At 41.7% G+C, this 26,056-nt stretch overlaps 1 protein-coding gene across 8 annotated transcripts in view; it reads left to right on the plus strand.

Annotated features, from left to right (window-relative positions):
- LOC140734253 (serine/threonine-protein kinase PAK 3) overlaps window positions 1-26,056 on the plus strand; it is a 240,468-nt gene that overhangs the window by 115,687 nt on the left and 98,725 nt on the right. Inside the window, exon 1 of one of the 8 annotated variants that reach the window (XM_073057970.1) lies at window positions 9,845-9,864. The exons of 6 other annotated variants lie outside the window; for them this stretch is intronic. The gene's annotated coding sequence lies outside the window, so the exon portion shown is untranslated. Of the gene's footprint in view, window positions 1-9,844; window positions 9,865-10,091; window positions 10,111-26,056 lie in introns of those variants that run through there. One more of the 8 variants, XM_073057973.1, reaches the window with a different exon arrangement.

A 26,056-nucleotide genomic window follows, 5' to 3' on the forward strand; every position in this document is an offset into this window, starting at 1 on the left:
ACTACTTGAAAAGGAAGCTGTAAGTATATGTGATGGAGATTGAGAAACTGGGTGAAAGGAGTGCAGTTCTTTCAGGCAATGGGTTACCAAAGTGTGCATGGAGTCGATGAGTTTGTAGTGCACATGGGTCAGTGGCCTAATCCTGAAACTGAGATGGTGAAGCCTAGATGGGAAGAGTAGGAAATGGTTGTAGAGATGGTGTGTGCATTAATGGTGGACTTTGCTACTTTTATTGCCTGCATGATGCTTGCAGAACCTTGGAGATTTTCAGTGACATTCAAGAAAGAAGGGAGAGGAGAAAAGAGAGACTGGTCGGTCTGACATCACTAGTACAAGCCACTTAGAAAATAATAACACCATTGGGAGCAGTCATTGTTCCTCTGTGAAAGGTAAATTGTATTTGACAATTTTCTCTGACCTTTTTAAGAATATAACTGGCAGGTAGATAAGGGAGAGCCAGTATATGTGGTGCAGATGGATTTTGATTAGTCTTTGTATGAAAAGCCATTGTATAAATTAAGAGCTGGCTGGATGGATGATTGGTTGAAGTTTAAAGCAGAAGGAAATGATTGAGTCACTGGATTTGTTCTGCTGATAGGGAGGCAAAGATAATACAATCCCATGCAACAAGTCAAGTCACCCTCTACGATTCAAACAAGGTTTGCAGGAGGCTTGCAGTAACAGCCCATTTCACTAGAGGCTGTGGCTCAGCCTTATCTCAGCAGGGCAAAACTGTGGAGCTTTTCTCAGCTCTCAGGCTGGGAAATCCATTCACTGGTTCCAAGCCAGAATAACCCAGTGTATTTACAGTATGTCAACACTGTATTTACAGTATGTCAACAGGAGCAATCAGTAGGTAGAGAAGGGTAAATAAAAGATGTTGTTTGATTTAATTTAAATATTTTGATTGTTTGAGTACGTAGGTTTTTTCACTGTTTGAATAGCTTTTAGTTATTTTTTTGATAGGCCTTGGACTATTGGTGAATGCATTTGAATGTCAAGAGGAAGGACCTCTGCTATTCTGCGTATCCTAGGCAAATGAAACGGTAGTAGCATCAAGACAATGTCCTCACACTGCACATCCTAGAACCTGGAACCTCAGGATAAATGGCCATCCAGCTGGGAGCTCGATCTCAGCCATTCTGCTCTTTCAGGTTGAGATTGATAGATACTTGGGCAGCATGGGACTGGAAGAATATGGGGATTGCGATAAAACATTCAAATCAGATGACCTGAACTTTACAAGAAATCAAGATGTGACTTGTGTAAAGCTCTCAGAGATGCCAGGAGACAGTACCAGTCCAAGACCAGCCAGCAGCTGTGACAGGGCTTACCTGCTACAACACGCTACAAAACGAAATTGGGCGGTATGATTGTCCCCTTCCTGAGGGGAGTAATCTCGGGACCAACAAGGAGTGTGCAGGCTTTGCACCTTGCAATGCATTAAAGGCAGCAGTAAGGCAACCCAACAGCCGGGGACGAGGGGAAGGCGGCAGCATCTTCTTCGTACACCATCTACTGCTGTGTGTACCATCTGACTGGAACAAGCCACATGGGGCATAAAAGATTACCGAAGAGACAATATTTACAAAGAGCCTAAAATAATTTTTCCCATTCCAAGCTGAGTGAAGCTTGCCCTACTCCTATCATTAATATTAATCCCCTCCAAGTGAACCTGCACTGAACATAAAACATCATTGAATGCTGTCATAGACTTGACTTAAAAATTCGCCATTTCCTGATGAGTGGCATCTTGCTGAAACAATTCTGACCTCTACCTCTATAACTCTACATTTTCACTGAATGAGCTGGACTCTGCAGGCCTAAACAATTGCTAGTGATCTTGAGCTTGTTGGACTGCTGGTTAATGTTAGTGATGGCAAATCAGCTTTATCGTCAGGGGAGCTGACAATAATGCACATAGCAATGTATTGATCTAATTGGCATTTGCTGGTTAGAGATGTGAATTGACAGTCTAATGTTTCAAGCTGGTGGATTCACAATCATTCAGCAGTGAGGATCTTCTCATGATTAGAGTTAAAGTTTATTTTAAGTTATTACACTAATTTCAAATATGCAGTGGGACACAACTGATAAATGGAGTATTGTCTTGCAGTGCGATGCTGTCCTGCTTATTTATACCAAGAATCAGTTCTCAGTAGCAGCCTCTCACCTTGCCCAGTCACTTTTGATCCTTGGCGATAACTTGTCTCCAAGAGAAAGGGAGCGATGTGTTTTATCTTGGGTTTCCACCTACCTCACTTTACTGCAGGGGACTCCCAGCCTGCAGTCCATGGACCCCTTGCTTAATGGCATTGGTCTAAGCATTGGGAGCCCCTGCTTTACTGTTTTGGAGATGGCCACTAGAGCTATAGCTGAGCAGAAGATAAGAATTGTTCTGAAGTAATCCACCTCTGGTAATGTAGGGACCATACATGGTAATTGCTGGAATAAAACACACGGCGAATATGGCTCAAGTCTACTTACGGTATTTCATAGCTGTGTTGTCTGCCGCACTGAGATAGTGGATTTTATTTTGGGAAAGCATAGGTTAATGTCTGAGTACAATAAAAGGTATAGCTCAGCACTTTTGAATGACTCTCTTTCTAGGCCGGGTAGAATACGTAACAGTGACGACAATGGAAATGTCACCTCTGCACAAATTAAGTTTGTTATTTGCACTTAAGATGAATGTACGGCAACAGTGTTGAGAATACTTTGGTATTAGGTGGCATGGCAGCGTAGTGGTTAGCATAACACTTTACGGTACAGACGACCCAGGTTCTATTCCTCCTGCTGCCTGTGAGGATCCTGTACCTTCTCCCTGTGACTGCGTGGGCTTCCTCTGGGTGCTCCGGTTTCCTCCCACAGTCCAAAGACCTTAACGGTTGGTAGGTTATTGATGGTTGTAAATTGTCGTGTGATTAGGCTAGGATTAAATCAGGGGATTGCTGGACAGCAGGCCTTAAAGGGCCAGAAGGGCCTATTCTGCACTGTATCAAATGATGTATTAATGGAAAATAATTTTCAGTAAGATTTAAACACCTTAGTGCCTTTCACTGTTACATAGTCTTGTATGTTGGACTTGATGTCTTCGCAATACATTCCAGTATTACTTGTGTGGCTGCTGTCTTTCGCTTTAAGTCCACACAGATGATCTTGATGAACTACAAGTACCTCCAGCCCTAAGCTGGCTGCTTTTAGACTGCTGGCCCCACCCAACTGAAGGAGCAGTCTGTAGTCGCTGACCCTGGGCCATGGCTGCCTGAGAGACTTCAAGCAGTTTCCCGGTGACGTGCCACTGGTGTTTCTTTTTTAAACTACTGTAAGGAACCCCTGTCTGTCAGAGCGCAGTGTCTAGCTGGGTCAGAGTGGGACTGGAACAAAGCAGGAAGATTTCATCTGGCCTTTGCCTGTCTGCAGCAGCTGCCATTGCATCGGTCAGCACTGAGAAGTGAAAGAAGTGCACATGACCTCCAGAGTGGAGATCATGGTCTTCTGGTTCTGCACAAATCGCCTGCACTCCTCGGAGTGGAAACACTCCCACCTTGTTCCTCTTCTTGCTTTTTTACATTAACCAGGCAGGCTTGATGTTCACTCACTGTATTGCACAGTAGCTCTGTGGTCTTTGGCTGTATCCATGGTGATCGTGTGGATGCATAGTCACCCTGCCCCCACCCCAACCTCCGTCAGCCCGGTGAGCTCCTAGACGGTGCTGACCAGCATGGTGCTGCCTGGCCCCTGCACTTCCCTCATGACCTTCTCCTTCGTGTTGCCAGTTTCAGAGGTTCTTCTGCAGTGACACATTGTGAGCATCTTTATCATCGTACCTCTTCCCCCGTCTCTCCAGTGTCGCCTCATGTTTCAAACTCTGCTATTCTCAGGAAAGAAAAATGACGGGTGGCTGGGTGGGTAGTTCACCCCTCCAACCCAACACATTCCCGATACTCTGCAAAGGCAGGAACTTGTAGGCTCTTGATGGTGATATTATAGTACAGATACTAATAGGGGTGTCTGCAGCTGACTAAATCAAAGGTAGGGTGGCCATCACACTGATAAACTTGCCAATAATGCATCTAGGAAACAACTCGTCTGCTCTGTACCTGAGATGGTGTGGGTTCCCGTGACTTGATGAGGATAGTTTCCAGCATAGTGAGGTGCTGAATTCATGAGGGGACCCAGCCCATCTGGCTGAGAACCCTTCTGCTCCTTGCTGTTTCATAAGAAGGTGAGGTAAGTTGTGGGGTGGTGTAGAAGAGTGGAAGTAACTGGTGGGCATTTTGTGTGGGTGTGTTTGTCCTCTGTTGCATACAGAAGTGTATCTGGTTAAGGCAGTACCATTTACAGTGATCTGAAGTGTTACTTTGTACCTCGAAAGGGAACGGAATTCCTTGCAGCTTGTCTCGTGCTTTGAGGATTCACACTGTGGGATTCAAGCCATTTTCCAACTGGTATTCCTAGCTGTGGCTTTGGCAGGTACCTTATCCACCCTGAGACATAGGCCATCATACCCAGAATGTATCTCCATTATAAGGAGCTCAGAGGCCTTTTCCTAAAACGGTTGAATTCTCACCCCTTCTCTTGCAGCGTCCGTCTTGCAGTTGCCAAAGGAGCGTGGCGTTAACGGTGATGTCTTCCTTCAGTTAGTGCACCTGTGATACTGAGCGACAGCAGCAAATTGAGTCTGGTTGGATCAGGAACAATCTGGTTCCTACTTTTACTCCTGTATTCTGGGGGGGGGGGGGGAGGCGCGGGGTGGTCTCAAACACCACTTCAAACTGGATTTCGTCAATTCCATGATTCGTTGTGTGGAAGAATAGACCGAGCCCGCTGTGCTTTAGTGGACCTAAAATGGTTGTAGTCCACTTTTGAGGAATTTTGTGGGCTTGCTCTGGGAGTGAAAAGTATTTTCCAGTTTGCAAAACTAGCATGTCAAATTCAACGGGCTGACCCAGGACATGACTATTTTAGGGAGAAGCCCTTGTATCACTATCATTATGAGGTTGCCACACGAGAGCAAGACTGTGACGTGGCATTCAGCCACTTGCTGCATGCGTCTGGCAGACAGACAAGCAATGGCTTTGCCAAGCTTTTCTCAGTAACACGGATGCCCCTTTAAAGTCGAACATGGTGGTCTACCTCTTGTATTGGTCTTAAACAAAGAGAGAATTTACGAGCTTGTTGCAAAGCTTTGGCAGAGGTAGCTGTGGAGCAGTGCTGACACGCTGAGCAGTAATTTCTGCACTGTTGAGTAAGGGCGTTGATTGCATCTTTGAAAAATGCAAAATAAGAGTATTTAAGAAACGCATGAAGACGGCTTTGTGTAAGGGTGTGGTTCTGATGAAGGATGAATTGGCTGGGGCCTTTTAAGAGTTCGAGATTTCTCATTAAGCAATGGTATTTTGTGTTGTGATTACAATTGTCCCATGAGTCCCATTACACTTTAATTTTTGTAAAGAGAAGCTCTTGCACATGTGCCCAACCAGCTCCAACATCTGTCAGTGCAGGATCCTCCATGCATGCTGCCCTGTGACCCTCTGAAGAATTGATTCTGCTTTGTAAGGCTGGATGAGCAAAAATGGCATCAGGCATTGCCCCAGTGCTGTCTGTTCCTTGAAGCTGGTTGCCTACAAACACCTCTTCGTATTGATGTGTGCTATTAGGTTTATCATGGGTGGAAATATTTTAATCCAGCACTGCTGTGTTTTTAATGTGTTTTTGTTCTGTCAGAAGCAGATCTGCAGTGTAATTCCTCTGGGATGCTAGAATTTGTTCTGTTCTCCTCTGCTGTCAGATTTCTGAATGGTCCATTCCTCTTTATTCCTCTTGGACCATTTCTTTGTTTTTTATTGTAACTTGTAATTTTTTTATGCCTTCCACTGTACTGCTGCTACAAACAGCAGATTTCAGAATGTCAATGATAATAAACCTGATTCTGTTTACATAGGGGATCCCAAGGAAGCAGGAAGAAAGATGAAAGATAAAATTTAACATTAAGTATTGTGAAGTGTTAAGTTTTGGTGGGAAGAATGAGAGGACAAATGCAAATGGGCACAGTACTAAAACAGAAACCTTGGTATTTAGGGTTATCAGTGGGCATATTTAATTACAACTGTCAGAACAAGTTGAGAATTTATTTAAAGCATACGTGATGGTCATCATCATCATGTGCAGTGTCATATGGCGCAGGCAATCTTGGTCTCGTGATGGCAAGCTTTATAATAGAGGCATAACAGAAAGAGCATAGAAACCATGATAAATCTTTATAAAGCACTGGTCCAACTACAACTGGAGTACTGTGTTCAGTTCTGGCTGTTGCACTGCAGGAGAGATCTGTAGGCTTTGGAAAGGGTGCAGAAATTAATTACCAAAATGATTCCAGCAAAGAAGGACTTTGGTTATGTTGATAGACAGAAGAAGCTAGGGTGATTCTCCATGGAATCAAAGACGGAGATTGAAGGTCATCGAGGGTATGGGTAGGATAGACAAGGAAGAAGAATGGATCTAATACTAGGGAGCAGAGAATGAATGGAAAACAGCTAAAAGCAATGTGGAAATGGTTCAGAGTAAATTTGTTATCAAAGTACATCTATATAACCAGATGCAGCCCCGAGATTTGCTTGTCTTGCAGGCATTCACAGTAGAACAAAGATATAGAATAATTTAAAAACTACATACCAGCAAAGACTGACAGACAACCAATGTGCAAAAGAATATCAAGTGTGCAAATACAAAAAAATATTAATTGTAAAATACTGAGAACATGAATTCTTAGAATCCTTGAAATGGAGTCCATAAGTTATGGAATCAGTTCATTGAAAAGGTGAGTGTGGCTATCCAAGCTGGTTTCAGAAGCCTGGCAGTTGAAGGGTAATAACTGTTCTTGAACCTGGTGGTGTGGGACCAAAGGCACTGCACAGCCAGGAATAGTGATGAAGGCAAATTCAATTGCAGCATTCAAAAGTGTGTGAATGGGGAGAGTTTGCAGGATGCTGGGGAGAAGATGGGGACAAGTGCTGGCCAATTGCTCTTTGACAGTGTAAGATATATATGCAGTGCCAATAAAAAAGGACACCCCCCCCCCCACCCCCGGAAGTTTTCATGTTTTATTGTTTTACAACATTGAATCTCAGTGGATCTAATTTGGCTTTTATGACACTGATCACCGGAAAAAGACTCTTGTCAAAGTGAAACAGATCTTTACAAAGTGATCTAAATATATATACTATACAGACTAGATAGGCTGAATGGCTACCTCCAATGCTGAAACCATTTTGTGATTCTGTGTCTGCCTTTAAATGAGACCTGGACTTCAACCCAAAATATTATAGAGCATTTTAATTGTACACCTTGGATCCATTTGCATCCCACCATAGTTTGCCTAAGCTGAAGTAATCAATCATCTCTCCAAATCCATTGATTGTTAATGTGCCCTGATCTTTAATTCCTTGCCCCACGGTCAACCTGCTACTTTTTGCATATCTCAGTGGCTGTTTCCTGTGAGACTCTATGGAGATGAGATATAATTTAAAAAGCCCTTCCAACCTCTAGAATTTTGAAGACTTGGTTGACTGGATTTGTTCTGCGGTGCTTTAACATAACCTCATTCTGGTTGAAAGGCAGTGACTTGTGAACAACATTGCTGACAATTTTCCACTACTTCCATTGCAGTTCTGTTAATTAACTCCTTCCTACCTAAAGCTGATGACACAAGCAAACATCAGTGTGTTTTACTGCTCTGATGAGGCTGATAGTCACTTTTTTCAGTGTTGTTGGTGCACACAAGTGCTGGGAATTGCAATACAATTTGAAACTTCATCACAAGTTATTCTTGCATAGGACGAGTTGGATAACCAGAAGGCCTTGGTTTATACAGGATGTCAAACCATTTCTCTCCCCATCTGACAAATATTTGGCTTGTGAACATCTCTGGTAGTGCGGGAAATAGTTACTGAAATGTGCAAGAATTAGAACCAGTGCTTCAATTGTAACTGCCTTCAGAAGGTTATAATGAAACTGCTTAGCCAAATTGATTACAAAGCATTTTGATTGTGTACTCTGTGGCCATGTTATTAGGTACCTCCTTTACCTAATACAGTTGCCAGTGAGTGTATGTTTCTGGTCTTCTGCTTTGAGGTTCAAGATGTTGTGCATTCTGAGATGCTCTTATGTACACCTCTGTTATGTGGTTATTTGGGTTGCTGTCAGTTTGAATCAGTCTAGCCATTCTTCTGACCTCCCCCATTAACACGTTTTTTTTTGCCTACAGAACTGCCGCTCCCTGAATGTTTTTTTGTTTTTCGCACCTTTCTCTGTAAACTCGAGAGACTGCTGAGCGTGAAAATCCCAGGAGATCAGCAGCTTCTGAGATAACTCAAACCGTCACGTCTGGCGCCAGCAATCATTCAATGTTTCAGTGATTCGGCGGTTTAATTTCATAGTCAAAGTAACTTCGATCACATTTCTTGTCCATTCTGATGTTTGGTCTGAATGACAACTGAACCTCTTGGCCACGTCTGCATGCTTTTATGCATTGAGTTGCGACCACACGATTGGCTGATTAGATAATTGCATTAATGAGTAGGTGTTCTTAATGAAGTGGCCACTGAGTAGTGCATACATTTGTGTTCCTTCAGCTTTCATCACTTGAAGTATTCAATTATCTACCCAACTCCACTGATATTTCAATAGGCGGATCTTAATTCCTAGGCATATAGTCAATCTGTTTAATTTCAATGATGTATCCTTATAATAGTGCTATCACATTGCACCCAGCCCGCAGAACGTTGCCGTGATTCACCAGAGAAGGGACAACTTCACTCAACTTCAGCTGCCCCATCATTGAAACGTTTTCACTTTCTAGGATTCTTCATCTCATACTATACATATTTATTGCTTATATATGTATATATTTATTATTATCTCTTTCCTTTTGTATTGATACAGTTTGTTGTATTTTGAACACTGGTTGAAAATACAAGTTGGTGCAGTCTTCCATTGGTTCTATTATGGTGATTATTCTATTGGGAGTTCATTGAGTATGCCCACAAGAAAATGAATCTCGGGGTTGTGTATGGTGACATGTATGTACTTCGATAATGAATTTACTTTGAGCTTTGCACATGGTAAAATGCCACTGATGGGTTTGTGGTAACAATTCTGATGTGGTTGAAAACGCTTTTGAAAATGTATCCTGTCCACAGTGAAACAGAAAAACTGGTGGATTTTTTCCCCCTTCTGTAATGGTTAAGCATCGTAGTAACAGTATGCAAGCCCTGCACAGACTTTTCAATCGCAGGCATTTTTGCTAAAATGTTCTATTCAAATTTGCACTCCATTTAACCACGCTTTGATTGTTCATTCACACATTTTAATACAAGATCCAACTTTATATCAGTGCTTGTATTGCTTTTTGTATTTATTTTCTCCTTCCAAATGATGTGAGCAGTAATCTTGTGTTTGATGAGAAGAGCTGTGAAATTGAATGCCTCTGTTAGTCTGTAAAAGAATACTCTGGGCTTTATGTACTACCCCTGGCATATGGCCTACTCCTCTTTCATATTTGAATAAACAAAGAATCTATTCAAAGTAGTTGTGTGGTGCTTGAGCCCTACCAAGCTCTCAAATTCCAAAGTATTAGTTGACTGGTTATTTTCTGTGTTGTTTTAAAATAACGTCATTCTGGTCGAAGAGCAGTGCCCTGTGAATAATGTTGCTTATAGTTTGTTGCCACTTCCATTGGCGCTCTGGTCTTTAACTCCTTCCCGCCTTCAACCGCCTAAAGACGCAAGAAAAGTCCAGTGTTGCTTCACTCTTTTGACGAGGCCGAATGTTATCATTCTCAGTTTGACAGCAAGGCAGCAGGTCAGTTAGTTTCTGAAACGCCGGGCGACAAGGACTTGGCGTTAAGATTTGAATTACCAGGCACGGTGTGCCTTGAATGAGGCACCTCTCTTGGGGCTGCATTGCTTTTGCAGAGTTGCACGAGCAAGTCGCTTGCATTCCAGTTGTGTCTATCTGCCCAGCTACCATGAAAACGATTACAAATGAAGTACCTGTTTGCATAGTAATCCATTGGGCCTTCCACAGTGGCTGGGCAGTTCCATACAGGTTAGTAAATACAAAACCACTTCAGCCAGCCATATTAACTGAACAGCCCAGATTGTTGACTGTAGATGGGCTTTTTCTCCTCGATCATAAGTATAGCTCCATTTCAGTTGCTGTTGGGAATACAGATTGGCTCCAGAAATGTTTGGTGTATACATAATACAGCACAATACTTCTGAAGGGATCCTATCCACCTTTTTGCTTGGATGAGCATCAATTTGTTGTTGGCATAAGTTTGCTAAAGAAATAAGTAGTTTGGCAATAGTTTGCTGTGGCAGTGCGTCGATTTGCGTGATGATGCAGCAAAGGGGTGAATGTGTACCACAGAGCCTCTGTTCAGAAACCCTTCCAAGCTCAGGAAGGAGCAATAATTGAGGACAACATTGAGAATATGTGCATTTTTTAATTTGTCAGCATCCAAGTATGCACCTTGGAATTTGGGGAACCAGACAGAATGTTTCCAGTTTTATTGCTGGTATGTTCTGTGGCCATTTTTCTTTATCCTGTATTGCAAGTTATAAGTAACGGATCTAATTAATACATTCCTGGATTCTGAATACCATTGTGAAGACCACAGAAAAATCTCAATTTGCAGCATCAAAGTAACCCAGTCAACTGTGTCATTATCCTTACGGGATAGAGAAATGTTGCTAAAGCTAACTGATTTGGTGCCTGCAATCATTTGTCTGTCTAAAAAAAAAATGGAAAATTTTAGGATTCAAACTTCCTTGCTCAGTATTTTGCTTTGATTATCCTAAGGATACCTTGTTTACTCTAAACAGCTCCTTGGAGCTTTACAATGACAAGAGTTGATACAGGAAGCTAGTTGAAACAAGGCTTGTGTTGAACTGTATAGGCTCAAAAATGAGAATGTACTTTAGTTTGGACTGTGCAATTTTTAGCTGCTGCTTAACACAAAACAAATTTTTCCTTGATTTAAAAAAAATCCATAAATTTGCGACTTAGAGACAAGCTAGCTTGTTCATTAACATGTCAAAGTGCAAGATTAATACTGGGCCACTTGCTGAGTGCATCAGTGACTCTGCTGAGAGCACAGTGTTTATCGCCCTTTCAATTAGAATGTTGTATTCCAAGCACTGCAGTGTAAAATGTGTAATCCAGCCTAATGTGCCAATGCAGGAATGAGGGAATGCTGCATTGCTGGAAGTGTGGGTTTGTGTGGGAGGTGACTGGAATTTTCTCAGCAGCAGAAGAGCCCCTAGGTGGTTAAGTTATAGTTGAAACTACAGGGCCAAATTAGACCACATCTTGTACAAGATCCTGTCAAGAAATCAAGTTGGAGAGTAGATCATTGCCATTTGATTAGCAATTAAGTTACCCTTTTAAAGAAGCTGTACCCTATTTTGATGGCTGGAGTTTAGTTTAATGTGCTACTTCAGAATAAACTCATTGAAGATTTTTTTGAGCTTTATTAAAAGATATATCTCGTTTTGGCTGAGGGAAGCAAGGTGACTATGCGTGAGTATCAAGAATTGAGACCCTCCATGAAGTATGCTGTGAACTGGGAGCTTATTGAAAAGAACTAGAGGCCAGGATATTGAGAGCCAGTTTGATTTCACTGAGCTGGGTGTGGTTCTGCTGCTGGAGCTTGGGCTGTGCCAGTGGAGTTGTGAATCAACTCCTTGAACTCATTGCTCCTCCGCCGGGTGGACATTTGACCTTCCTGTGGATATATCTGTGGTGGACAAGCTTTAAAGGGCAGAAGACAAACATAGGAGCAGAATTAGGCCATTTGGCTCATTATGCCAGCTCCGCCATTCCATTATGGCTGATTTAGGCCTCTCCCTCCCCTCCCCCGCTGGCTCTGTCTTTTTTCTTTGGTTATACTGGAGGCTAGGTGGAGCTACAAGCACAGATGCCATTTTCAGGATCAAAGGAGTACTCTTCCTCAAGCCTTACTGACAAGTTCTGCAGCAACATTCCAAAAGCACATTTCCTTCAGTTCAATTCCCAGCAGCTTGCCACATGTCCTACTCCCACTTGTTGATCCATGAGCTCCTTGGCCGCGATGAGGCCACTCTCTGGCTGGAGGAGCAACTCCTCATATTCAGTCTGGCTAGCCACCAACCCTGAAAGCATGGACATTGATTTTTACTTCTGGTGATTTTTTTCCCCTCCCCCTTCCCTCTTCTTGCTACTTCTCGGTCCTCTTATTACTTCTCCTCACTTGTCCTCTGGTTCCCCTCCTTTTTCCCTTTCTCCCATGACCCACTCTTCCCTCCTGTCACATTCCTTCATCTCCAGCCCTTTACCTTTCCCATCCACCTGGCTTTGCCTTCTAGCTTGTCCTCCTTCCCCTCCCCCCACCTTTTTATTCTGGGGTCTTCCTTTCCCTGTCCTTCCCAGTCCTGAAGAAAGGCCTTGGCTGGAAGTATTGACTGTTTATTCATTGCCTTAGACGCTGCTGGAACCTGCTTAGTTCCTCCAGCGCTTTGTGTGCATTGCTCTGGGTTTCCGGCACCTGCAGGGTCTCCTGTGTTTATGGTCAACTGTTTTAGAATCACTAAGTTGTTTGGATCAGATGTGTCCCAGTTGGTGCTCAAACTCCAGGCTGTTATTGCATTACCAGACAAGGGGTGAAAATTAGTGGGTTGAATTGGGAATGTGAGTTGAAGTTGCAGTCAGATTGGTCACTATGTTACTGAATGACAGGGCAGACTTGGAGTAGATTGGTCTCCTCCTGTTCTTCATATACAGATATCTGAAAGTTAAGTGAAGGCCCTGTGAGATACATTGTAAATATTTCACCAATGCTATCACATTTATCTCAGAAATTCTCATGAGCACTTGGCCTCATAATAGCAAGCAGGATTACCTGGAGAAAAGGGGTCCTTGATTGTTGACATCTTGGTCACAACACAAGGGTATACAGACTATTACTAGCTGCTCTAGGATGGAGAGGCAGGAGTGGGACGAACACTCACTTCTCCATGTACTGCTTTCCCTGCCCTTCTTCTCCGCTCCCTGATGGGTACAAGATATTGTTCTACTTTAAAGTTCCATCAGGCCTCTGCAGATCTTTATCCAAAAACACCTATGCCACCTAGCTTCTTCCCCGAGCCATCCTGAAACTACCTGTTGTGTGTGGCACGTATTCTGACGTAAGAGCCACTTCTGGTTTTTGCATAATCAGAAAAGGGGTGAAAGTTACTGGGTTGAATTGGGAAAGTGAGTTGAAGTTGCAGTCAACTGGAGCACATGTGATCTAAACAACTTATAGGGGTTCTAAAACAATTAATCATAAATGCAAGAGAGTCTGCAGATGCTGGAAACCTAGAGCAATGAATACAAAATGCTGGAGGAACTCAGCAGGTGAGGCAGCATCAATGGTAATGAATAAACAGCCGATGTTTTGGGCCAAGACCCTTCTGGACAGGGAAGGAAGATTAAAACATTTGGTTGTCAGATTTTTAATCTATGGACACTTTTATTTCTTGATGATCATCATACAGCTCAAAGATTGCAAGGTAGATCCAGGTTTTCAGATAGACAGAGGTATGCATCCATAAATCTACAAAGTGTAGAATTAGCCGGCATAACCTCTGGGCTGGAGGTTGGCCCTATAGGACAGAGATTTTTTAAAAAATCATTATTATGAAAATCTTTGGAATTCTGTAACTAGATGACGTTTAGCTTTAAGATAGTGATTCCCAGTGGTGGCGGCTGTGTGTCCTAAGTGGATGTTAGGGGAAATAGAAGTCATCAGGGGCAATCAAGAGTCTTGGGGAGTGCAACAAGCAGCACCCTAACTTGAGGCACAAGACCTGACCGACCATGTCAACGTCTTGCTGTTGTCAACATCTGACAGGCATTCCCAGTTTGTGCTAATTTTTTTATTTTAATTTAATCTCTTTAATGATGGATAAATACATATTTTGTGATTTCTGAGTCAGAAGGCGGTGAAGCCTTGAATTCTAATCCATAGAAACAGACACTACAGAAAGTGCATCAATGCAATGTTACATACCTGGAGTGCGGTTTTATTCCTTTCCCGTCAGATCAGCGACCACCCAGTTATCTGATTTGTAGTACTGTACTGCCATGAAACCATCAAAATTGCAGGAACACTTCCATAAAAGATGCCCTGAAAAGGCTCCTTATGGTATCACTCAGTTCCAGAAGATGAAAGAAGCATTTGAAAAGCGTTGCACACTCCTATCACTTCCAAGAAAGCTAAAGTGACCTTGATAGTGGTCTCATTGCTTCTTGTAACATTTCCAAAATGATAGCAAAATCTCATTCAATTGGTGAAAGATTGATGCCTGCTGTATCTGAGGAGCTCTCCACTGTTCTCAAAGTGGTCACCAGTATTTTAACATCAATTTCTCTGAGGAATAACTCTGTAGCTGGTTGTATTGATGAAATGAGTGAAGACATTGAGTATCAACTATGTACAGGTCTGCAAAACACAGAATTTGGGATACAACTGGATGAATCAATTGTGCGAGACAACAAGGCATTGCTAATGGCATATGTACAGTTTATCAAAAACGGAAAAGATACTCTGTTGTAAAAAGTTTAAAAACAAGTATCAATGGAGAGTCAATCTACGGTGAGCTCAAAATGTATATTGAGGATTAAAGTATTCCGATTAGGAACATGATCTCTTGTGCAACAGATGAAGCACCATGTATGACAGGTCACCATGCTGATTTAGTGGCATTTATGAAATAAGAAATCCCAAGTCTGTAAGCCTTCCATTGTGTAGTTCATCGTCAACATCTAGCGGTCAAAGACCTCAGCCAGTTACTTTTTTCAAGCATGATTCTTGCTTATATCTGCTGTCAACAAAATTAATGTTCATCCATTAAATAGCAGAATATTTCACCAGTTATGTCAAGATAGTGATGAAGAGTTTGAACACTTCTTCGCAGTGAAGTGCGTTGGTTGTCAAAAGGCTGCGGCTTAAAATGTTTCTCTGATCTTTTTGACACTGGTTGAATTTTTGCTCAAAGTCAACACGCTTGGGAAGCAAGATTGAACTTCTACGTGAAGAAGTGGCGTACCTCGCCAATCTGTATGACAAAATAAACATTTTCCCTGCATGGAAAGTATGGCATTCTTTTTCACAGACAGTACTGCTTACATTTGCAGTCACTGAGGAAGGATTTTCAGAATCAGTTCAGTGATTTGAATGATCTGGAAATTCCAGACTCTGTAATTAATCCACTTCTTTGCAAGGTGGAAAACCAGGAAGAGAGCTTGCAAAAAGAGATTATCAAAATTCAGAATGATGAAGAAGCAAAAATGTTTTTCAAAAATGTTGGCTTTTGTGGTATGTCGCTACACTGTCATATGAAGCTTCCTGTTTTTGGAGAAGAGACACACCGCTCTTCATTACATTTCCATCCTCCTACCTTGTTGAAAGAGGCTTCAGTGTAGTGAACCACATACTTACAAAACACAGAAATCACTTGGACATTGGTACTCATGGGGACTTGAGCTTTTTGCTGTCACAACTTGAACCAGATACTTCATCTTGCTAAAATACCATCAAGCTCAAGGATCATATTGATATCAAAGCTGCTGTACATCACACAGGTATTGTGTAAGCTGTGTTTAAAGATAAATAGAAATTTCAATGAGAATCATTTTTTTCATGTTGGCATTTGGAAGACATGTTTTTACACTATGGGGCACTGGAAAGTATATTGTGCCTGAGAGGCGCATTGGCAAGTATGAAAGGGGGGTATTGGGCTAAAAAATGGTTGGGAAACAATGCATTAAGGGAATCATGGGGGAATAGGATCAACATTGATCTAATGATTGTGAGAAGCAGCTGTAGAGGGCATTTCGGTCTATTCCTATGTACCTTTCTTACTTTCGTAGCATATTTAAAGATGGGGACATGCAAAATATTACCAAACACACAAATCACAGAAACCATCCATCAAGATGTATTAATCAATGAAATGATGGATTTTCAGACAAATCATTTACGTCATCGCTTTTGGCATCCTGGCATTCATAAATCAAAGTATTGAGTATAGGAGTTTGGATGTTATGGTGAGATTGTATAAGACATTGGTGAAGCAAAATTTGGAGTATTATGTACAGTTCTGGTCACCTAACTATAGGAAGAATATCAGTAAGATTGAAAGAGTGCAGAGAAGATTTACTAGGATGTTGCTAGGTCTTCAGGAGTTGAGTTACAGGGAAAGATTGAACAGGTTAGGACTTTATTCCTTGGAACGTGGAAGAATGATGGGAGATTTGATAGAGCTTTACAAAATTGAGGGGTATAAACAGAGTAAATGCGAGTAGGCTCTTTCCACTTGGAATAGGACAGATAAATATGAGAGGACATGGCTTTAGGGTGAAAGGGGAAGGGTTTAGGGGGAACATTAGGGGAAACAACTTCACTCAGTGGTGGGAGTGTGGAACAAGCTGCCATCTGACATGGTAGATGTGAGCTCACACTTAAGTTTTAAGAATAAATTGGATAGATACATGGATGAGAGAGGTCTGGAGGGTTATGGACTGGTTGCAGGTCAATGGGACTAACAGAATAAAGTTTTGGCAGAGACTAGAAGGGCCGAATGGCCTGTTTCCTGTGCTGTAGTGTTCTGTTGTTCTATCACCTAATTTGTGTGAATTTGGACATTGATTTTCAACAAGTGTTGGAACCTGGCGGGCGGGGGGGGGGGGGGGGGAAGAAGCAAAAGTGCTGATGGAACTCTGCTGTGCATTTTGGGGGGGCGGGGGGGAACGAAGGATTGTTGGTGTTTCGGATAAAGGCACAGCATTTGGGCTCCAAAACATAAACTATCACTTTGCATCCACAGATGCTACTTGAAACGTCTTGTTTCAAGTGGATGAGTTTTGTAGCACAGAAAATTCTTTGTGCCTATTTTGGCCAGGGGAATTTCCCTGCTATTCCAGGTGAGGTTAAGTAGGAAACCAGGATCCAGCTGTTTAGATGTAATTTTTCATGTTTTTTGCTGTCTTGGGGTGCTGGGCAGTGCTGGCATTATCATTCCTATGGCTCAAGAACATGGCAAAGAGCTGCCTTCCAAACAAGTAACAGCAATGAAGATACTTCCCGTGACAGCAAGCTTAGGCAATCCAAGGTTTTGATATTTCCTCCTCCAGACCTGATTTAGAATCATGGATTTCCATGGGCCTGCTCTTCTAGGTGGATAGGTTTGCAGATTCAAAGTATATTTAATATCAAAGAATATATAAATCATATAACCTTGAGATTTGTCTGCTTACAGGCAGCCATAAAGCAGGAAACCCAAAAGAACCCAATTTTTAAAAAAGTGACATCCAATGTGCAGAGCAAGAGAGAAAAAAAAACACAGATCATGCAGACAACAGACGCGTGCAGCAGTACTGCGAACCAGTTCGAGTCCTTGGATCTGAATCCCTGGAGCAGCCCGGAGTAGGCCTGAAGCCTCCGTCTCAGTTCATCCTATTAGCAGGACAAATCACTGTGAAGTTTGCAGACACAAAGCAGAGCAGTCAGGGCAGTCTCACAGCCTCAGTGCGATATTGGCCCCACCCTTGCTTCCAGTCCCAACACCCTCTCGTTCCAGTATATCTAGGTTGGTGTTTAAAATGTCCAGAGAGTCATGCCATTGGGACCAGGGCTCCACCACAGCAAAACGCTCTAGGTGTAGACCATGCACCCAGTGATTCGCTCTGGGCCTAGACCTCTGCAAATCAGCTTGGCGCTTAGAGCAACCCATCCTTGCACCCGGGTTAGTTGGATGGGTATCAAAACTCCTCTGCCTTCATGACTCTTCTCCGAATTGCTCCCTCTAGCTACTATCCGCATCAATTTTGCCACGCACCAGCAAGGCTCATCCTTCAAATTTGCTTCACCTTCGCTCGCCTCTTTGGTGTTTTGCGGTGATAGTTTACCGCAATTTACTTCAGAAAAGGTGTTATTAATGATGTTTTTAGTTGAATTTCTTGCCTTTTGAGTGACCAGTAAGCTGTCGCTTGCCTTCAGTAGCGCCATCTTAAACAGATTTGGGAGATGCTGTTGTGACGTCACTACAAATTTTGATCTGTTGGTTTCGTTTGTAAGGCTAACGCAAAGGGAAGTTTGGAGTCGGCCAGTTGCATTTGTGGTGGGTAGTGAGGAAGGTTCTCTTCCATAAAAAGAATGATTGATAGAAATTTAAATTGCTGGAGATGATATTAGAATACCCATTCTGGCAGGTTGGGAACCCAAGGATTTTGATATAATGGGGTGTTCTCCCAATCTAAGGAAGAATGCATTTGCTTTGGAGTGGATGCATAGTTGGCTGAATGGCTACGATCACTGGATGAGCAGTTTGTCCAATATGAGAAAGTAAGTAAGTAAGCCTGCTGGTACTAAGAGCAATGAAAATTGGTTGTTTGGATGTGTACAAATCCGAAAGAGATTGCCAGGATAAACATCGAGCGTCTACATTCATGATCTAAATTTACAGTGTAGAATATGCAGGTATCTCTTGAGTTGGAGCTTAACCATAGAGAATGGATATTCTCATTATTATGTAAATCTTTGGAATTGTTGAACTAGGTAATGTTTGGCATTTGGGGAATCATGGGGTACTGGTTTGAGTTCCGAGGAAAAGTCTCTGTATTGATCTGAATGAACATTGGACACAGCTTGAGAAGACACTTTGGTCTATTTGTATCTATATTTTTTACTTTTCCTAGTATATTCAGGGAAGGGGATATGTAAAATACTGCTGAACAGACAAATCGCAGAATCGTCCATCATTCCTGAACACATTCATCAATGAAGTGTTGGATTTCCAGACACATCATTTACATCACCTAATTTAAATAAATGTACATTAATAGTTTTTTTTTAAACTAAACTTCCTCAAAAATGCCTTTTTAAAATGGACTCCTAATGAAAACCTACTTTTCACTTGATGAACAAATATTGGTCATCTGATTATGCATAGAAATTGACAAAAACATTTGAAAGCAAATCTTACTTCATGATGGCAACTAAGAAATTTCTGTACAAAAGTATAGGAATATGTAAGAAAACAAGCTCTTATCCACCCATCTAGTTTTTGAATCAGATCAGATAAATAAGAGAGGCTTAGAGCTGTGGATCAAAAGTGGGCAGATGGGACTAGCTCAATGGGCAATGCTGTCAACCTGGACATGTTGGGCCAAAGAATGCTGTAAGAATCTATGACTATGATACTAAGCAATTGGGGCGTGTACTTCAGTGCACGATGCATCCAACACCTCATCATTGACTTTAAAATATAGCTTTGTGGCTTTCAGCTCCCCAGAAACATGGGCAGCCCCCAACCAAATTTACGCAGACAATCGGCAACATGGGACAATCCTGCATGCATGGAAGATGGAAAAACCTGGTACAACTATCCATTGTGATGTGTAGAAGAGGACACATCTTTTTCTTGGCACCTCAGGAGGCTTTTGACTTGATACCCAGGTGCATTAAGTATTTTGTGTCATCTGAAAGAATTTATCTTTTCCAAGAACTGTAGGTTAGCCAGGAGGATTGTTGGAAGGGGGATGTCAGAGAGCCCTGCTTTTCAGTTTTAACTAAGCACAAGAGATGTTGGAAATCTTGAGCAACACGCACAAAATGCTTGAGGGACTCATTAGGTCAGGCAGCATCTAGTGGGCTGAAGTTCAGAGAGGGACATGTCTGCACTCACACTGCTATCCCCATTTGCATAGGAGGTTCAGGGACGGAAATCTGGTGAATCTTCTTGCCTTCCTCCCACCAAGAAATATTTGATGGAATTCCCAGTGATTTACCAGGAGTTCCTTCTGGGATTGTATTGGGCCCACCAAAACCTAAATCTCACAGAAGTCTTGTTTAAAAAGGTATTAGTCTGCAAGGACAATGGCTCTGCCAGGAGGGGAAATGGTTTCCTTATTTATATCTGTCATTTGTTATTGAGATGGGAGCCAGGTATGTTGATTAAAGCCAAAATATCAGTGGTATCTCCCTCTCTTTCTTCAGAATATTTCTGAGATACTTGACCCCGAAAGCTCATGAACTTTGTTCAATGTCCTATTTGAAAGGCAGCACTTACAGCTCTGCAAGACCCAACATCTTTACCTTTTTAAAGTAGAAAAGAATCCCAAAGTACTTCACAGGAGATTTATGGAAAACTAATGCTGAGAAATCGAAGTAGATGATGAGCAAGATTTTGGTCCAAAAAGAAGTGTTAATGAACATCTTAAAACAGTAAAGCAAGGTAGAGAGGCAGAGGGGTTTAGAAAACAATATCTAGATCAGTGAGAATTTGCAATCAAAGGCACTGCTGCCAATTGTGTTGGGATTAAATCTGGGAACACTGAAGAAGCCAGAAATGAAGCCTTTTGGAGATTAACATAAAGCATGTGCAAACATAGAAGAGAATTATGAATTTGCTTAATTGGGAGCCGATGCAAGTTTGTATACATAGGCGCAGTGGGTGACAGGAGTCATGCAAATTAACATTTGGGTGGCAACACTTTATGACTTTAAGTTGAATGAAGCTAAAGCGACAGTCAGGCTAGCGTTGGAGTGATCGTGCCTGCAGTAACAAAGTTACAGATGAGCTTATTATCAACATTCAAATTGAATATTTTTTGGGTTATATTGCTGTGAAGGAATGCAATCTTAATGAGGGATTGGAAACACGAGCTGAGTCCCATTTGAGGTTAGGAACTACTCCAGGCTTTTGAATGGTCTGGTTCGGTTTAAGGCTATTTGCCAGTTTGAGGGACAGGGTTAATATTGGGGGACTCTTCTACATTGATCTGAAAGCAGGTAGATAATCAGGAGTGACAGATCAAGATGTGTTAGTTTTGTTGGGCTCAATAGCCATTATTAAAGCTACTGGTGGCGTGCTGTGTACCAAATGAGTAACTCAAGCAGGTACATGGAAAAAGGAATTTTGCTGTATCACACAGCAGGGAAGTAGGTGGGTTGTTGGAGTGAATGTGAGCTGGCTGTACCTTTGTGCATGATTTTATTTAAATTTCTTTCATCTGTTCTTCTGAGCAAAGTAGTCTCTTCCCTTTTCCCCCTCACCATTTTCAGGGTAAAGATTACCTTTATTTGTCCCACGAGCATCAACATGTACAGTGAAATACGTACATCGTTTGAATCAAATCAGCAAGCAAGTGCCACCATACTTCCGGTGCCAACATAGCATGCCCTCAACTTACTAACCCTAACTGTACATCCTTGGAACGTGGGAGGAAACCGGAGCACCTGGCTGTCATGTGGAGATGGTATAAACTCGTAGCAACGGTGGGAATTAAACCCCTGTTGGTGGTCACTAGTGCTGTAAAGCAACTGTGCTGCCCACTACTCTACCATTCCACCCATCTTCTCTTACAAGGAGCCATTTTGCTACTTTTGGTCTTTGAGTGCTTTACCAGGCTTCTTGTACATATGTTATTTTTTTTTCCTCTCTCTGTCCGGCTAATGCTCTAGGTTTTGATCATTATATGCTGCACAATTGTCCTGTGTACAGGTCACAAGCCACATCAACTGATTGGAGATCCATGTATAATGAACTTCCTTTCTGAAAAGTATATATGCTGTCATTGAGGAGTTTCTGATGCGGATCACATGACACCCCCCTTCCCCCCCCCCCCCCCCACCGTTAAATCCTTTACGTGTTGGCCTTTGAAACAGTCCAAGGATTTTTGATCTGGTTCCGTAGTTACTGCTTATTGTCTTTTATATGAGTGAGAATAGCAGGCATCAGCACAGTGGCATCACCACATAGGGAACAGCTAGCATGGTGACCTACTTGGGCATCTGTGATTACTGCTACAGGCCAGTGGAAGAAAATTAGCCCATCATACTGAGAGAGGTTCTGGCTGCGTGCTAAGGAGAACGTGATACAGCCGGGCTCTGAGTGAAGGAGGGTCTGATCCTGTCTAGTGAGAGGCAACATTCTCAGCAACCCCTCTATAACTGGATACCCCACCTTAATATGAAACATGAACTATCAGACCAATTGAGTTACCCTGGCCTTGCTCCAATACAGTAGAATTAATAATAAAATACTTTTATTTTTAACAAGAGGATTTGTCTATTGTGTTTTTTCATGATGCTTGGATCAATAGTCTAAACAGCACAGAATCTGTAACCATCTTCATTCAGAGAAGTGATTCAAAATATGTATTGTGGGGCTTTGAAGTGTGTATACTGCTCAGCATTCTTAGCAGTTTTCAAAACTTCCACTCAGGGTGCAGCAGTGTGCTCAAAGTTTCTGTTCCCTCCCTTTCAGAGGACTTGGTAAGAATGTTTATGATCTCAGCTTCACCTCTTGGGCCTGCCTTCTGAGCTCTCAGCCTAGATATTAAATTCAAATAATAGTTATCTCTGTCAGATTTACTGATCACTTTCTTGTCACTGCCCTGTGAGCTAAGTATGATTGTTTCAATGTACTTTATATATTATATGCAAATATGTTTCTTATTAGAAGATGTATCTCAGACTCGGAGTTTGCAAAGCAGACATTCTGATGTGTAATTGAGGACATATGACATATTCCGCCGGGTGAGAGAAATTCATTAATGTGCAAATAATTAAACTGTTCTTTTCTGTATTAACTCTGTGGAGGATTGGCCTTTGATAAGAAGGGTAATTTTATATTCCTGTAAGTAAAAGTTGACAGCCACCGGATAACAGTAGAAGACCGTGCTGGGAGAGCAAGTTCCCTTTCAATGTGCAAAATCTAGTCCTGACGGTTGTTTCAGAGACCCACTTCTATGCTCTTTTGCTCAATGTGCAGAGCTTCACTTCCTGATTTCACGCAGGACTGTCTCACTGACTGCGTGATTCAGCAGCACGGATTGTCATTGCGTGTCTTCTGTTTTGAACTGGGAGTAAGGAAGTGAACTCAATCGCCAAGTCATTGTGTGCAGGACACACACTCTGCAAGTCAGGTAGCGTCGATGGAAGGAAATGAAGAGTGGACGTATCAGGACGAGGCTCTTTCCTCAGGACTAGTGAAGTGTCTTGTCCTGAAACACCGATTTTTACATCCCCCCCCCCCATAAATGTTACCTGACCCGCCGAGTTCCTCCAGCATTTTGTGTGAGTTGCTCCAGATTTTCAGCATCTGTAGACTCTCTTGTTTTCATTTTCTTGTACTGTAAGTTTTAGATTTGTTTGTTTTAAACATTTTGGGTCTAGGATCTGACCTTTTTTATGCCATGTATCCCTACCATTAAAAGGGTCCATGATCCCCAGGTTGAGAGCACCTGCACTTTAGATTAGTTTTGCCTTTATATTTTAGGATTTGCTTTTAAAAGCCGTTTGTCATTGTTTGGTTCCTGGCAAAATTCAGAGCCGGGGGGGGATGCTCATTCTCACCGATTGGGGCTAAGTTTTGGGTGTGTTCTGGTTCATTATCCAGAACTTTGTCACCTGCAGAAAAGGTGTGCAAGGATAATGCCAATTGGTGTTCAGTTGTCCACACTGCTCATTCATGGCCTGCAATGCTACGCTAGGTGCCATATTGAAAAGCATGACACGTGTTCAATGTCACTGTCTAATCCAAAGTTCAAAGGGCAATCATGCCTATCACTAAGTTCATCTTGTGCAAGAAATTAAGCTTAGTTTGTTCTGCCCATGAAATCATTGGATATGTAAACAAGATGCGTGTGAGCTTTGTTATCAGCTCCTCCGCATTTTCTTTTTGTAGGCACGTCAGTTTCTAATTCAGTTCAAAACCTTTTCTTATCTTGAAACCTAACTTAGTAGAAAACCGGTTAATGTTGGTGATATTAGATGAACTGGTTGGATGTGCAGAGGTTAAAAGTCAAATAATTCAGATGATGAAAATCTGAAATAAAAAATTAATATGCTAGAAATACTCAAGCATCATTAGTGAACGTGTGAAGAGTTAACATTTCACATAAAAATCCTTATACCAGGTTTGAGAAGAGTTTATTTCCTAATGTGGCAGTTCAGGTAAAAGGTGATCTGAGATTTTAGCTCTTTTCTCTCTTCACAGATGCTGCTTTACCTTCTGAGTATTTCCAGTATTGGCTGCTTCTATTTTGGACTTGATGAAAATCTGTAAAAGACACTTGCTGAAGTATATTGAGGTGGTAGGTTCTTGTCAGCAACTTTGTTCCTGACTTTGATTCCCAAGAGCAAGATTTATGAAGAGTTTTGTAGAGAAATAAGTGGGAGCTTTGCCCCTGCCAAGAAATTCTGCATATTTGATGGATAACAAGCTTGTTGAGAGTGGGAGAAAGTTAGTACTATTGGTGCTGACTTTTCATCTGCTTCCAGTGGAATGGTAGTTCGCAGAAGATCTTTAGAAAACAGACACCAATGTTCCATCGTGGTAACTGGAGACTGGATATAAATTCTTTGGGCCAATGTTGTGACTGCAATTGTCAGTAGCAAAGCAACACCAAGTAGAAAGTGCGATGTTGAGTTGCTAATAGGCACTTATGATTGTAGATTACTGGAATGCACTAATCCTTTCTCTGATCTCTCTAATATTTACCTAGGGACTGTAGACTGAAATTTGAGCTATGGTTTTATAACTCAGAGCAATTTTCCTATTTAGATCTAGGATTTGCAATGCTTTCAGGCTCACTCCGTCCATAGTATTCTGATTACTTTCTGCTCTATCCATTATACTTCAGGAGTTTTTAGTTCCAAAAGCTATCAGACTTATAAAGTTTAACAATATTACAGGACTTCCTGATTAAATTTATTGTCATGAATAGTTCCTTGCAAGATGATCTGACTCTGAAAGTTATTTAGTCTGCTGAGTCCAATTTGGTGTAAGCAAGCAGGTCATTGATGATTGTTGTTCCTCCCTCGCTCTGAGGCTCATCGGGCAGCAACCCTGCCACTTCTTTTGCATTTTTGTCTGTTTTTTCTTTACGAGGCTGAGTTGCTAACTTGACACTCCCAGCACAGATGGAAAGCGTGCAAGGAAGCGGTGGGATTCGAACCCGGGATCACTCGCCTCAGAGTCTGGTGTGGATGCCATGACACCACTGGCCAGCTGTCATTGATGATTGCAATGTCTAAAGCTGTGTGACTTTGAACTTAGATCTGCGTTTTCTTAACCAGTTAAGTTCTAATCTTTTCCCATTTGGTTGAATGCTAAGTGGAAGTGAATGCAGATGTTTTCTTAAATGTGGGAAAAGAGAGGGAAAACTGTGGAGGTTGGGCTGTTATTGTTGGTTCTGTACCAACAAGAATTTCTGGTCTTTACCCCATAAAAGATGAAATAAGGTGGAGACGACTGCGGTTTTCCTATGGAAAGTGTTAAATGAAAGGCAGGTAGACTAATAATCTTGGGTTTGAAGGAAAGATACTGATATCAATTTCATTATGAATTGGCTTGGTGCAGACTTGGAATGGATTTCAACCATATGTCTGAGTTTTGCAGTTAAGTTAGTGGAATTCTACTTTGTGTATATAGATCTGAGATTAATTGCTTCATCAGACCCACATGCTGGTGTACTGAAAAAAATTCTGTGCCTACACTTGAATACAATCCCATTTAAGCAACAAAAAAAATGAGCTAGGTGTTTGTTTGAAGGATTATATTGATCTTGGACTTTATGCTGTTATTGCAAGATAATATATCTCCCACTTTACAGGAGGGAAAGTAATTTTTCTTTTATACAGCTTATCTTGAGGATTGGAGAGTTTAATTTTTATTTGCTATGCAAATATCAGATCATGCTTTTCTTTTTGTTCTCTAAATATACTAATTGATAATCCTCACAAAGTTATCCACAGTGATTGTAATTATTGATTTACTTTTCTAGTTTCGTTTTTTTTATATACAAGAGTATAGCTGGATCAAGTTCTTACCTATTACAGATACAATTTTCTGCTTTATGAATGACATTACAGTATAAAGAGGGAGAGCCCGTTTGCTTTAACAACTGAGAGAATTGTACTACTGCAAAGTGATGTATTCACCTCAGTTTCCCTCCTGGTCAG

Source organism: Hemitrygon akajei, chromosome 10 (genome assembly GCF_048418815.1).
Source record: "Hemitrygon akajei chromosome 10, sHemAka1.3, whole genome shotgun sequence".
NCBI lineage: Eukaryota > Metazoa > Chordata > Chondrichthyes > Myliobatiformes > Dasyatidae > Hemitrygon > Hemitrygon akajei.